Genomic DNA, 14,104 nt, shown 5'->3' with positions numbered 1-14,104 from the left:
TATATATATATATATATATATATATATATATATATATATATATATATATATATATAAATAAATGAGAAGAAAATAATGAACCAAATAAACTAGCAAAAAGATATATCCAGTGTATATAATGGAGAGAGAGAGAGAGAGAGAGAGAGAGAGAGAGAGAGAGAGAGAGAGAGAGAGAGAGAGAGAGAGAGAGAGAGATTTACATAGAAAATCAGACTACACAGACCCCATGGTCCAGTTTTGGTGGTCTGTCCTTAAACCTAAGCGATTCTACATTAATCAGAAGGCTCTAAAACGATGCATTTCAACTCTAGTTGAAGGAAGTGACGGTCAAGCTTGTTTTTGAAGGAATCAATCGTGTTACACTGGACCACTGACGGTGGGAGCTTATTCCATTCTCGCACTACAACGTTAGTGAAGAAAAATTTGGTGCAGTCTGAATTTACATTTGAGTTTTATGCCATTGTCCCTCATACGCAAAGTGTCATCGATCATAAACAATGTTGATCTGTCTACATTCGTTAAACCATCCTGTATTTTAAAACATTCGATCACTTTTCCTCGGAGGCAACGTTTCTCATGAGAGAACATGTTAAGGGTGGAAAGCCTCTCTTCGTAGGGTTTGTTGTGCAAGGAAGGGATCATTTTCGTTGCCCGACACTGAACACCTTCTAATTTAGCAATGTCCTTTGCATGGTGGGGAAACCAAAACTATAAAGCATTTTCCAAGTGGGGTCTGGCTAAACTATTGTAGAGCGGAATTATTACATCTTTATTCTTGAATAAGAAGTTTCTACGAAATTAGCTCTTTTGATATTTGGCACCTTTAATTTATTTTCAGTCATTGTTGTTCGAGCTCTAATGTCGACGAACACTGATTTATGATCGCAAGGACCTATCTAGGGTTACTGTAACAAGGTCTAGTAAGTTATTTTGTCAAGTTGGTTCAGATACCATTTGGCTTAGGTAGTTTTCTGAAAATTCGATCATTCTATGTGACTCCTTCTGTACCTGACAGCGTTACCCAGTCGATATGGGGGAGGTTAAAGTCTCCTAATATCAGTGAGTCGCTGTTATTAACCTAAGAAAGCCCATTTCATATTTTATCAAGTTTTCTTTGTCCAATTACAATATATATATTTGGTAAAGCAATTTTAAGCAACTTTTACGGATAAATTTTTCTTCTATATATTTTACTTTTTGCACAAAAAGGGTGTCACCTAGAGGTAACATTGGGCAATGACACAACGAAGTCGTTAAAAAAAAACTTGTCTTTATATTCCAGAAATGTTTTCTGTATTCATGTCAAGATGTCTCCTTTCAGTATTAAGTTATGTGTTTTTAGCATAATTATATTAGAACAGAAATAAATATATAACTCAAAGAAAAACATTTTTTTTGGAAAATATCATTATTCCATGAATAGTGGACAAATTGCAATGAAGAGTTTCCTTTTACTAAGTGCCGCAGACTCTTGTTTTGTATGAGAGCATACCAACTGTGAACACGGATAACAGCTTTACATTTCCGACAACTGACTGGTTAGTGGTTAGGTCATGAAACTCAGCAACTCTGGCTTTCCTGCAGGGCACTTTTGTGCGTACACCATCATGGTCTTCCTTACCATCTAGTGTACTCTCCTCTTTACACCCCCACCACCTGGACATCTCGTTGACATCCCCAATTTGCCGACTCCCAGCAGATCTAAAGTGTCACAAGTGTGGAGATAGGGATGAATTTCAGAGAATATGTTCCTTCTAATAACTGCTTGAAACATATTAATTGTTCACATCCGGTTTTGATTCGCTAAAAAATGCGAATGTACTTAGGTGTCAAGTACTCTCAACAACAGAACAGAAATGAACACCTTCATTTCTTTGCGAGTTTTGTTTAGTACATGAATTTTTATTCAAAGAATATTTGTGGGAGATTTAGTTTATTTTTTATATTATTATATTTTTTTTACATCGGAGCCTGTAGCACCGGTAGGCTATCTTGAGGGGCCTGGTGGTCGGCCCCAGCCCATCTTGGTGCAGGCAAGTGTTTATAGTGGCGCCATCTTTTCTTGGCTCATGCTCAACACAAGAGCTCATTCCTGAATGACTTGGACTATTTGTCTATAGTGTGGGTTGATGGGTGGTCTTCATGACAGCATGGGGGTAGTCTTAGGCCACTCGGTGGTGACTGAAAATCCCAGGTGTTAGTGGCAGATTCGAAATAGCGTCGTTCAGAACGCTGTGCACGTGGGGCCCGCACGCTAACCACTCAGCCACAAGAAAATTTATCATAATTGAATTATAGATATTCAAAACACTTAACAGGTGTATCAAATTCTTCATTACAAGCTCAAGTATTGTTGCAGTCTCATGACGAGTCAAACTGAAACCAGAAAACAATGATCCGCACTCAGTGGAAAAAGACTGAATTGTTGAGTGTATGTCCAATATCACCTCGAGGTGACAGTCGTGAGTTTCATGGAGATTACCTCATAGTAACAAATACTCATTGTGCTGTTACACTCACTAGTTTTTCATTAGACATTTAGCTGTTGATAAACACAGAGTAAAAGTTATTTAAAGTTGTTTTATATTGCAGGAATACATTGTTTTGGCATAGGTAATGGGGATAAAAACAGGAGCACTACATGTTCTTTCATCAGATGCCAGAGTTAACGTAAACAAAATATTATTTTCCCCAGAGCTGAAATATACAAAACAGAAGTGTTAAACTGTGATGCCCTCGGCTCTCCTGCTCTTCATTTAAGGCACCACTGAGTGTGGAGGCTCACAAGAAAAAAAGAAAAACCATAATAAAAAAAAAATAACTGCGAAACCAATTCGCGGTGTGGAATGGAGTCTAAGACAATCAAGAGAACGTTAAATTACTCTGACAACCCTACTCTCTCCTCGTGTCTGTGTTAATGGAGAAAAAAAAAAATTTGGTAGCGTTTTAAGTACGACACGAAGGAGGAGGGAGTAAGGGTGACTCCTACAATTGATTAACGTGGAATATATTGTAGGGTAGGGAGGAAACAAGCAGTGTTACATTATATGGTCTCGGTTTATTAGGACACTGGGTATTTATAAATAATCTGCCACCCCTTGAAGAGGGGGATGGGGGGGAGGAAGACGATTTAACTCAACCTATCCTGTAACGGCGACGGGACAGTGAGTCTTAAAAGGACCAAGGGCGACGGAGGCCTCTATAGTCACAACCCTGTCATTATTCTGTTATTACCAATATTACAAGATAATGCAATACATACAAATAAATGGGGGGAATAAACATTTATAAATATATAGGCGACGGCAACACTCCCCTTCCTTCTACCAATCATGAAACTCGCCAAGCGACACTCACATCAGCACTTTTCCCTACGTATCTTGATGCGTCACAGAGGCCACGACGGGGGGGAAGATCGCTAAAACCCTTACAAACACAACGATTTGACACCCATCCTAACTAGTATGTGTGTTGGGAGACAAATTAAAAGGGGCTACCCAATATGACTGAGGAGGAGGTGGTTACAGGCATTGAGGGATTACTTATCTGCCGGCAAGGTGATGTCTCATGGCTCTTGGGCTGGCTGTTCCATTCACCGGGATGGCGAAGGTGCCGTGGGCACCCACTATTAGCTGTGAGCAGGGCGAAGGGTATCAGATGACTACTTGTTGTAACCCTTATAAATCATGTGAACACTGTAATTTTAACGGGGAAGTTATATCCAGGGAGAACAGCGCCCACCTGTGATCAGGGCGAAGGGTATCAGATGACTAACCTCGCCCTGCGCGGTGGAGTCGGGGGTTACCTCGTGAGGGGGAGGGGGTAAGAGAAGCAACGGATGGGAGAGAGGGGGAGTGCGTGCCGCTGATCAGCAATTACCCAAACTAATAATTATGCAGGGAAGGTTATATCCTTCGACGACGGTTCGAACCCTTCTCGATAAGTTTGTAGAGGAAAATTAATGTCCAGACGTTATTTGCTCGTTTTGGGGGCACTACAAACAACATTATAAACGAATGATCAATGCAAATGTCTGTAAAGGGTTAGAGATATGACCATTTAAAAAAAATGTCACCAGTAGGTGACACTGGGCTTTCCCGGGTTAAGTGACTGCCTTAAAACGGCATACATTTCAACATATTCTTGGAGTGATTTCCCCTGGAGGTCTGTAGGTAACAGATATATTTAAATTGATTTTTGCAATATTTACTCGCACGAACAAATGTTCAACTTTACTGTCTCTTGGTGTTCTGTCAGTGGGTCGCAAATAGCTTTTTTGACCAAAGGAAACCCCACCACCTCTACAGTTAACACTGTTTTAGTTGAAGAGTCTGTAGCCATCTATATTGTATTCTGAACTTAAATCAATATTTGTGGTGTTGATAAATGTTTCTGTTATAGCAATGACGTAGAAAATTTTCTGTTAGAGCAATACATATCAATTCATCGAAGTTTCTTAGGCTCTGCGCATTGAAACTAAGGACTTTATTTTGAGGCTTGGTAATTGAGGTGGTGGTACTTGCGGATTCACAGTCTCGCGTTTGTTGCGATGCGTGGCGTCTATTTACACGGGCGGGTTGGAGGGACGTGGCCGAGAGAGTTTTTTTGATCGGGTGTCACGTACTGCGTCGTTTAGGAGCCTTCCGAATCTGGCTGCCCCAGTGGGGGACAGGTGTATTCCGCCCCTGTGGAAGAGCTCACTCTGGCCATAGAAATTGTCCCAGGCATTAAAGAACTCAACGTCAAGCTCCCTGCAAAGAGTCTGTAAGCAGTTGTTGAGGCTGAAAGCCTTGCTGAAGAAGTCACTATCTGCCCACTTCCGTGGTAGAACTCCTGAAATCGAAATGTTAGGGGGATTTAGATTTGTACTGATGGATAAGCCTAGAGTACTTGTCCAGCAGTTCCTCAGACCGGGTTGTGGTGATGGCATTCGTACCTGTGTGGAGAACAAACAGGGAGTCATTAGAAGCCTCAGCAGAGACCTTATCCAGGGCAGCTGTGATGTCGTCAACTCCAGCTCCGGTATAACAATAGTCACACCTACGACGGGGGACTCTGCCACAGGAGAGAGAGAGAGAGAGAGAGAGAGAGAGAGAGAGAGAGAGAGAGAGAGAGAGAGAGAGAGATATATAAAGGTACATTATTTCCTGCTGACATGCAGCACAAACAAAAATGTCAGTAGAAACCCCCACACATGTAGCATGATACATGCTGTTACACAACATACACTTGATCAAACTGCCATTGTCAGACTTGGGCCTCCTACACTGTAAACACAAATCCACAACATAACTCTTGCTACTTGTAGGGGTAATGGTAGAGGGAAAGACTGGGAAAGGTTCCAATACCCCCCTCCGAAAGCAGGATGCAAGGTGGCTCCTCATGTCTTTCTGAACAAAATTTTGAGTTGCAGGTGGGATGCCAAAACAATGACTGGTAGCAAAAGCAATAGCAAACAAACCACAATCTGAGTATCCCTCCTGCTGCTGAACTTTTACATATTCTACTTTAAATTGTGAACTACAGTTTAGTAGAGCAGCCAGCTGGCAATCAAAATTGTTTGAGATTCCCAAGCTGTTGTTTAAGCTGTCATAAACCTTGACAATGTTATCATTACATTGAAGGTTACTTACTGTAAGCCAGTGATTGTTGTGTACATGTAAAATTTGGACAAAGCAATTACTGGGACTTTTAACATGCACACATTTTGCAGTTTGAAAGACAACAGTAGACTGGAAACCTGAAACATTGAGGAAACTGATTCCAAGCAAATGCTGTGCATGATCTATGTGGAGGTCTGTCAACCACTTCCCTTCAATGGATACTTCCCTTGCCGCTTCACTTGGATTTCCATGGGCAGGGGCCAGGGGAACCTCTCGTTGCAGGGAAGGAGCCAGGCGAGCTTCACAGTGCTGCTGTCCCTCCAGGCTATTCAGTTCAGCAGGCAACCTTGGGAAGGGTGAATGATGTGTTAGGGTGTTTACATTACTGCATCATGGCTCAGCTCAAAGTTTTGCAGATGCAGTATGAACCCCTTTGTATATTATAAACAGCAGTAATGTCACCACAATCTAAAGTGGACAGTATTGTCAATTTTCTAACACAACAAATGTCTAGCACATACGCTGAGGAATTTTAACAGCATACTTTCTTTCCCGAAAAGTTGGGCGTGAGTAATACCTGGGTATCAAGTAGGGATTATCGTCTTGGACCTTTACCTTTGTCCCGGGATTACGGGAAAAAATTAGCCGTAATCATGGTATCCCTGGAATTCCCGGGATTTTCAATTGTCTAGAATTGCACATTATACCTAGCTTCCCTTTCAGATTTTTTATGTGCTTAACATTAATAGATATGCAGAAATATTACTGTAGATTGACTGTCTGATTAATTCCACTTAATGTTTTATTCCAAAATTTTCAGCATACACTTTGTTCCTCAACAAAGTAAAAGGAGTAAGAATAAGAGATAAAATTTGCTTCGTTTACTACTTTATATTTGTTCTACTTCTGAATTCCAATGCGAATGACAATGTAAATTATAGTTCATTATCGTTGATAAAAAAATAAATTTGTTTCTATTTCAATATTTATATGGATGGCGTCATGAGAGAAATGAAGGGCAAAGTTGGGGAAGTTGGAGTAAAAATGTTTGCTGAGGGAAGGAAGTGGGTACTGAACTCAATACTGTTTGCTGATGACATAGTGCTCATTTCAGAAAATGGAAGTGACTTACAAAATTTGGTCAGTGTTTTTGATAGTGTCTGTAAAAGGAGAAAGCTGAAAGTAAACGTCAACAAAAGTAAAGTGATGGTTTGTGAGCGAAGTAGAAGTGAGGTTGTCGATTTTGTATCCCCATATAGAATGGGAATTGAATGTGAAAAGGAATGCAAAATAATTTTGAATGGTGAAGAAATGGAGAAGGTCAACGAGTTTAAGTACCTTGGATCAGTTATGTGTAAGCATGGTGGTATGGAGGGAGAGAGAAGAGAAAGGGCATTGCAAGGAAGAAGGGTGGTAGGGTCTTTGGGACGAATCACGAATGGCAGAAGTGTGAGCATGGAGGTAAAGAGGGATTTGAGAAATACAATAATAGTACCAACCCTCACATATGCAAGTGAAACGTGGGCCTGGAATGAAAGTCAGAGGTCTAGAGTGCAGGCAGTGGAAATGAGTTATTTGAGGAGTGCTTGTGGTGTGAGTAGAATGGATGGAATGAGATACGAAAGTGTGTATGAGCGTTTTGGAATGTGTCACGGGGGAGAAGGGAAGAAGTGGAGTGGTGGAACAAATGAAATGACAGACTTTAAAGTGATTTGGCCACATGGATCGAATGGAGTAGAGTAAGATGACCAGAAGGGTGTATGTGAGTGAGATAGAGGGAGGGAATGCTAGAGGACGACCTCCAGTGAAATGGAGAGATAGGATGCAAGAGTATGTGAGGGAGAGGGGTGAAAAATCAGTGGGGAACTTTGAGCAGGCAAGGATAGGGTCTGGATAAAGAAAGTTGGAAGCTCTTCTGCCATGGCCATCCTTTTGTGGGAGCTCCCAGGAGCAGGCGTCGATGAAAGATGATGATGGTGTTTCCATTTATACTCAGTGCAATGAAAAGAGAACTTAATGACAGGAAATGAAGTAAAAATAAGCAGTAGCTAAAACATTGGGAACTATGACAACACTGTTCAGTTGTGTGGGCAGGCAGACAGACAGACAAACAGACAGTTTACTGTCAACCATCACTGGTCGGCCACTCACGCGAGGAGGGAAAGTGTGCTGCTTTTTTTTGTAATTTTGTTAAGTTGTTACGCTCATTTCAATGCCGTATACATACAGCAACGTGGAATATGCAAACATGGTGTTCATTATACGAGCTCTATTACGGGTAACGGGAGTGCCATGGCTGCTTTATAATACTCAAGAGAATACCTAAACAGTAAATCCTTCCTTCACACACACACACACACACAAAACATTCCTCACAGAACACCCTGTATATGAATATAAATAGAACCACAAGTCCACAACCATCCTGCAGTCAAATTTGCCCCTATTTTTGTACTTAATTTCATTCCAGGATTTCCTGGGATGGATGTGCAAAAATATCCAAGGATTATTAAACCTTGAAAATTGTCTGGGATTCCGGGAAACAATTCCTAGTATCAAGTATGTCAAAAAGTTTAAACTATATCACCCTCACTGGTTTGCTTGTTTGTTTCCCTTAGTTTCATTCAAGCTCAGAAACTTCGCACAACAAATTTCTGAGTCAGAAAAAAAAATAATATAGTTCTGTAAGTGACTCCTTACTGTGAGGTGTCAGGTGATGGCTGCACAGGTCCCTGAATGCTGGAGGGCTGCAGTCCATCTCTGTGGTCCAATAAGTGTCTGAAAGATGGTTCATGAAAAATTCTAATTTATAGATAAAGCCTACCTTCCTCTTCTACCCTGAACCCTCCTGACAAGAGAGTAAGATATGAATGATTTTCAATTATATATTGATGGGCTGGGAAAAAAATACTCACCTATAAGTGATTACTGTAATTACACCTCAGTACAAGCTATATGCAGGTTAGTGAAACACAACACTATGCTAATTACCTGCTATCATTACATGTTCAAGATTTTTCTACACTTGTTACAAAAATGCTTAACATTACATGCAAACACAGCCATAAATTGCAACAAGTTGACAGCTCAAACCATATGCAATGAAAATTACTTACTTATCAAAGTAAAGCATAATAAGCACATGAAGTATGAACATATAGTTAAATATAAGAAAGAAACACCACATCACAACCGCACAGCTGGTAATAGCTGTACACACCTGTCACAGTGCAACTGGCTCTGGAGGAATGGCCTCAGGTTGTTGTATGGAGTACGGCTCTTGAGCTTCTTCCCATTGCTCACAGCCTCAAGTGCCACACGGTTTGAGGAGTCGATGTCAAGGACTCTGTTGAGTGTCAGTAGGTTACAGAAACCTAAATGACAAAAATGGAGCACACACAAAAATACAATTCCTTTAACATCAGTACTCACTTGTATGGACCAGTCCACTTCTGCTCCATTATCCCACCCTTCCGAGTCTCATTGCGAAGGTTGCTTTTAAGAACCTTCATCCCTACAGAGAAGCTGAAGGTCTTCACTCCTCTTGCTTTCCTGTTCCTGTACTCAGCCTTCTGCTTTTCTTGGGCTGCTTCAACTCTCTGTTCCCGCTGCATAATAAAAGTAAAAGCATAAGCATTGATAGCACTATGATGACCGGATTAATTGTACTGACATATAAATTTCCTTGTGCAAAAGATGCTTGTAAGGCTGGAGGCTGCAGAACGCTTAGCCTCAGACCTTACTATTATTTCCGATTGGGGCAAGAAGAACCTGGTGTCCTTCAACGCCTCAAAAACACAGTTTCTCCACCTATCCACTCGACACAATCTTCCAAAAAACTATCCCCTATTCTTTGACAACACCCAGCTATCACCTTCCTCAACACTAAACATCCTCGGTCTATCCTTAACTCAAAATCTCAACTGGAAACTTCATATCTCATCTCTTACTAAATCAGCTTCCTCGAGGCTGGGCGTTCTGTACCGTCTCCGCCAGGTCTTCTCCCCTGCACAGTTGCTGTCCATATACAGGGGCCTTGTCCGCCCTCGTATGAAGTATGCATCTCATGTGTGGGGGGGCTCCACTCACACAGCTCTTCTAGACAGAGTGGAGGCTAAGGCTTTTCGTCTCATCAGCTCTCCTCCTCATACTGATAGTCTTCTACCTCTTAAATTCCGCCGCAATGTTGCCTCTATTTCTATCTTCTATCGACATTTCCACGCTGACTGCTCTTCTGAACTTGCTAACTGCATGCCCCCTCCTCATGGCCCCGCTGCACTCGGCTTTCTACTCATGCTCATCCCTATACTGTCCAAACCCCTTATGCAAGAGTTAACCAGCATCTTCACTCTTTCATCCCTCACGCTGGTAAACTCTGGAACAATCTTCCTTCATCTGTATTTCCTCCTGCCTACAACTTGAACTCTTTCAAGAGGAGGGTATCAGGACACCTCTCCTCCCGAAATTGACCTCTGATTTTCGACACTCCTTTAACCTCTGTTCGGAGCAGTGAGTAGCGGGCCTTTTTTTCTTTTATTTTCTTTGCGCCCTTGAGCTGTCTCCTTAGCTGTAAAAAAAAAAAAAAAAAAAAAAAAAGGTACAATATGGATGAAAGAATGATCCTATGTAGCAGGACTTGAATTGGAATAAACGTCGAGTGTTTAATCTGGCCATATATCTGCAGTCATTACATTGAAATAGTTTGGAGACCGAATAAAGTCGGGCTAAAGCAGAGAGTCAATCTGGCAATGAATGTACTATGCTGAAACATAAATTATAGCATCAATGTAAAAGTTATGGTATTTTTCTTCGGTACTACTGCCAGACTTAAGAACATTAGCATCAGGAAATATAACACATGACGTCCTCAGCCAGACCTTGGAGTGCAGTTCTTCACGCCTCTGGTCCTGCTCTTTGACACACTCCGCAATGTCCTCGGAAGAGGGCAGTTCAACAAGTTCTTCAAAGAACTGTAACAAAAAGAAACTGCAAAAGAAGATTACTTGAGAGGTACTAGACATATTCTTCAATTCTTGTGAGATATACACTTTTCTTCCAGAATTTGCACATTACATATGAATCTACTTTCTACTTACTTCTGGTGTGGTACTCCTTCCCTCTGGTTGTGCAGAAGCCTCAGGAGCAAATGTAATTTCTTCCTAAAAATATTTATTTCAATTGAACTGAAATTACGGTCATTAGGCACAAGAACAACTCTTCATATTTTTTTGGTTTGTGATTGAAAGTGATGGCTTCATATTTTAATGGAACCAATAGGAGTTGATTTCTTATATTAATTCAAACACTGGTGGTTACCTGGTGAAGTGGCCGGTGCTCACGAGCAAACATCAACCGGAGAGGTGTGAACCCGGTGGTCCGCTGCTTTTGGGTGCGGATGCTATAGGCGACTTCATCCAGGAAGTTTGGCCAGTCGGTCTTGGTCGCGTTGCAGAGCTTGGAAAGCCTGGTCTCCAGAGTCTGGTTAATTCTCTCTGCCAGTCCATTAGTCTGCGGATGGTAGGCAGACGTGATACTCCTCCGGATCCCGTAGAACTTGCAGAGTTCGTCGTTGATCTGTGGGGAATGAAGAGGTCAAAGTAGCAGCAGTAATACAACAGGTGTTATAATAGTATCATTTGTTTGCAGTGTTAATAATACCTGAGGTTTGTTCAGCATCTTAGAGCTAACGAAGCATTAGATGATGTAAATGTCCTCCTCTGACAACTGTATTGGTAATAATGCACCTCTCAGACATACCTGAATATAACATTACATCCTGATAGCCATTCCATGAATTACAACAGAAATAACAGTAACATAAAGACTTACCGAGGAACAAAACTCACGTCCGTGATCAGTCAGGATCCTTGCAGGCTTGCCCCACCTAAGGAAAGCAGATGTCATTACACATATGAAAAAAAAATCTGCATCTTTTGTATCACATTCTTATATTATGCCTAAACATAATCAATTGATGGTTATGACTAAATTTCATAATTAGTTCAAACAATATGGCAAGGCAAAGAACTTTTATACAAGAACTAAAGTGAGCTTTTAATTGAAATACAATTGATGAAATAAAACAGTTGTGAGAAGCAACAAACAGAGAGAAATATATGGTGTGGTACGACTGCACGGACTTTTACATGCATTGATGACAAAACATGCTGCAACCTCAAAACAATTGTGGTAATACATGATTAAAGAAATAATGATTACCAGTAGCAAACTCATCAGCTTGGACTCATTCCGTTTCACTAATTTTCAAAATAGGGAAAATATCGTGGATGGATTGTATGACAATTTTTTTAAATGATTCTACCAATGATGAATATGTTTTGTTTATTACATCAGATTGTTGAATGTTTGCATATTTTTTGAAGGCAAAAAATCAGTCACGGTGATGATGAGGTAAACTTCAAAGGAAAACAATGAAAACTAAATTGATCTTGACATCAGGATACCTTTTTTAAGATGGATTGTTTAGCATCCAAACTGACTATTTGAAATTACATTCATAAGTACTGATGACATGGCAGTGAATATTTCATCCAAGTGCGGAAACTAATGATAAAAATTTACCTGTGGATAAAGGAGCGTATGCACCTGGACACCCCATAAGCTGTCTGATCTCTAAGTGGGAAGAAGTCGACAAACTTTGTGTAGAAGTCGACAAACGTGCAAATGTACCTGTAGCCTTCATCACTAACAGCCATTGGACCTGGATAGTTTAATAAAGCAGGACGCAAAAAATACATCATGCAAAGCCATCAAAACCCAACATAACCAATTACATCAGCTTGTGCAGACACTAGGTAAAGCTAGATAAATCACCCATGCTAGATCAAATTATACAGGCAAAGAGAAAGTGCATTATAACCCAGGAGAGAGAGAGAGAGAGAGAGAGTTATTGTGTTCCATGAACAACAATGAGAGCTAACTACCATGCATTATAAAGCATTGTTCTTTTCATATTTACAATTATCATAAAGTAAACCCAAAAGAGTAAGACGGCTGGCATTTGAGGTAGCTCACATATGTACAAAGTTTTAAGCAAGGCATTTGACAGAGTTAAAAAAAAAGGCAGATGGTTCCTGAGAGATTGATTAAATTGGTGAGACTTTGTAAGAAAACTCAAAGAGGTTTCATACAATGTGAAGGCTCCACTTGGAATGTTATAGGAGTTTAGCATCAGGCGGAGAAGAACAGCCTATATATAGAGATATAGATGAGAGTTGCAACTAAAACCAGGCATTCCAAAAGCACAACCCAGAAAAGGCCCACAAGACATCAAAATGGTATCTGACCTGTCTCGTGACCTACAACAGTAACTATACTTGGACAAAAGCATGTATATAGATATGCATGCATATATGTGTGTGCAAGGGAGTTCTACAATTATGCAAGGGATAAGTTTTTGAAAGGATCATGTAAATTTAAGCTTGAGCAGAGATAGTGCGATTTCAGCCTCAAAATCTAACTTTGAATCACTCATTTGTTGTATCCTTGTGTATGAGAAATATGAGCCCAATAAGAACATAAGAACGTTGGAATCTGCAGGAGGCCGGTAGGCCTATACAAGGCAGTTCCTTTTAGCCTAAGCTCCCGTGTATCTAACCCCACCTAGTATCGCTGTCCATGAATTTATCTAATCTATTTTTGAATGTGACAATTGTATTGGCATTGTATTATTCCACTCATCCACAACCCTATTAGTAAACAAATTTTTGCCTATGTCCCTGTTAAATCTGAATTTATCAAGTTTAAACCCATTACTTCGTGTCCTGCCCAGTTCTCTTACCAACAAAACCTTATGAATGTTAAAAGAACTAACATTTTTCCTTTGTGCTATTATAAATTTGCGAGAAGACAAATTCGAAGAGTTAGGAATTATGTGTCTGTGTGTGTGTTGGAATATATGTACATTTGATTTCTTAACTTTTTTGCTTACCTAATACTTGTACCTTGTTGCTTACCTAATACTTGTACCATTTTTAAAAGAAACTCCAAGCCAAACCACCCGGTAACACTTTTCACATATCTGATCCTTACCGACCAAGTCGACTCCTATAAGTTCCAACGGCTCCTTCACCTTTATGGGACGCATCTCTGGGGCCTTTGTCTTCATTGGCGTGTAGTGCTGGCACTTACTACATGTTTCAATCTAGAAAACAAATGTGAAAACTGTGAGAAAATTGCTTGAGGATTCAGCAAAACAATTCTGGAGAGTATTGAATTAGCTAACAATCATTTTAATTGTATCAACTTTCTGTAAAGATGCACTACTTGTGATCAGGTATTTCATGCAATACATAAACAATATTTACATACATAATGTTTCATGTCCTGGGTCATGTTTCGCCAATAGTAAACTGGGGAGACATTCTGACAAGTGGTAACCCAGCCGCTATGCCCTGCAGTGGGACTGCTGTGATGATGATATAACACGGCAGCAACCTCCTCAAAAGACCTCACCACGAGCTGCCGAGGCTTCCCATCAT

The 14,104-nt window shown here is 40.5% G+C and overlaps 2 long non-coding RNA genes across 2 annotated transcripts; both read right to left on the bottom strand.

Annotated features, from left to right (window-relative positions):
- Window positions 1-5,599: 5,599 nt before the first annotated feature.
- On the bottom strand, window positions 5,600-9,075 carry LOC126988867 (uncharacterized). Its single transcript, XR_007742601.1, has 3 exons — window positions 8,824-9,075; window positions 8,304-8,381; window positions 5,600-5,949 (listed from the first exon to the last, which is right to left on the bottom strand). It is a non-coding gene; the product is annotated as an uncharacterized LOC126988867 (long non-coding RNA).
- Window positions 9,076-11,002: 1,927 nt separating this feature from the next.
- LOC126988872 (uncharacterized) lies at window positions 11,003-13,764 on the bottom strand. Its single transcript, XR_007742606.1, has 3 exons — window positions 13,656-13,764; window positions 11,433-11,487; window positions 11,003-11,177 (listed from the first exon to the last, which is right to left on the bottom strand). It is a non-coding gene; the product is annotated as an uncharacterized LOC126988872 (long non-coding RNA).
- Between the last annotated feature and the right edge of the window lie 340 nt (window positions 13,765-14,104).

Source organism: Eriocheir sinensis, unplaced genomic scaffold, assembly GCF_024679095.1.
Source record: "Eriocheir sinensis breed Jianghai 21 unplaced genomic scaffold, ASM2467909v1 Scaffold10, whole genome shotgun sequence".
Taxonomy (NCBI): domain Eukaryota; kingdom Metazoa; phylum Arthropoda; class Malacostraca; order Decapoda; family Varunidae; genus Eriocheir; species Eriocheir sinensis.
This window is presented reverse-complemented; position numbering and strand designations above follow the sequence as displayed.